The 1,019-nt window shown below is 37.4% G+C and overlaps 1 pseudogene; it reads left to right on the top strand.

Moving 5' to 3' along the window:
• The first annotated feature begins 294 nt into the window (after positions 1-294).
• Positions 295-380, top strand: LOC111814524 (annotated as a pseudogene).
• The last annotated feature ends 639 nt before the right edge of the window (positions 381-1,019 follow it).

Raw genomic sequence — 1,019 nt, 5'->3', positions numbered from 1 at the left:
TCTAACAAGTGACATTGTCAGCATAGCCAGGTTTTCTGTCTTTTAAATTGTCTTTGATGGGCAGGGGGAGATGTCTCAGTAGAATAAGCACTTCCCTGGCAAGTGCAAGGGCCTGAGTTCAACCCCCAGTTCTGCAAAATAAATAAATAAATAAAATAAAATAAAAAATTGTCTTTGGAAAAGTAATATTGTCTAGATGTATAGCCTAGCAGTAGAGTGCGTGTTCAGCATGTGCAAGGTAGCAGGTGTGATTCTCAAAAGCAAAACGACATGTTTTAAAAGAAAAAAATTATGATCCTTTTGTGTACATTTTCAAGCCATTGTGTGAGATGTGCCTCCTTCAAATCTTGTTGTAACATGGGTACATTACCAACCTAATGTGAAAAATAAAAGTGAAAACAATTGTTTACTTAGCTGAATGTATGATTCACCTGAGACTTGGCTTGGGAGCTAAAGATCTGGTTTGTTATAAACAACATGAACTTAAGAAATGCCAGCCCATTTCTCTTATCTATTACTCATGTGGTTGCCTGTAAAGTTTTGTTTTGCTGCTGTTTCTCACTGCTTTAAGTATCATTTTTCTCACTTATAAAATGCTATTAACATCTTTCAAGATTTTTTTGGTGGACACTAAATGAGATAATGTGCCCGATTCTATAGTAGGGACACAATAAAAGGTAGCTATAATGGTTGAACTAAAGTCCCTCTTTCAAACACTTCTTTGCAGAGAAACTGTATCTGAATCTTCTAGAAGATTTATTTAAAGTAAAGCTCATGTCAGCAGCCAGGTTCGATCCCCTGCATGTGGTGCCGGCCCCATCCCTGGGGCACACTGAGATGGTGATTGAGACGGGGCATGGTGGTGTGTGCCTGTAACCCCAGCTCTTGGGAGGCTGTAAACAGTTGGATCACTACAAGTCTGATCTATGCAGTGAGACCCTGTAAACTGTACTAAAATACAAAGAAAAAAATAAATTAAATTACACTAAAAAAGTAAAAATAAAATAATGCTTATCAAG

Source organism: Octodon degus, unplaced genomic scaffold, assembly GCF_000260255.1.
Source record: "Octodon degus isolate 3935 unplaced genomic scaffold, OctDeg1.0 scaffold00345, whole genome shotgun sequence".
Taxonomy (NCBI): Eukaryota; Metazoa; Chordata; class Mammalia; order Rodentia; family Octodontidae; genus Octodon; species Octodon degus.
Note: the sequence above shows the minus strand (reverse complement) of the source record. Positions and strands in the feature narration are given on the sequence as shown.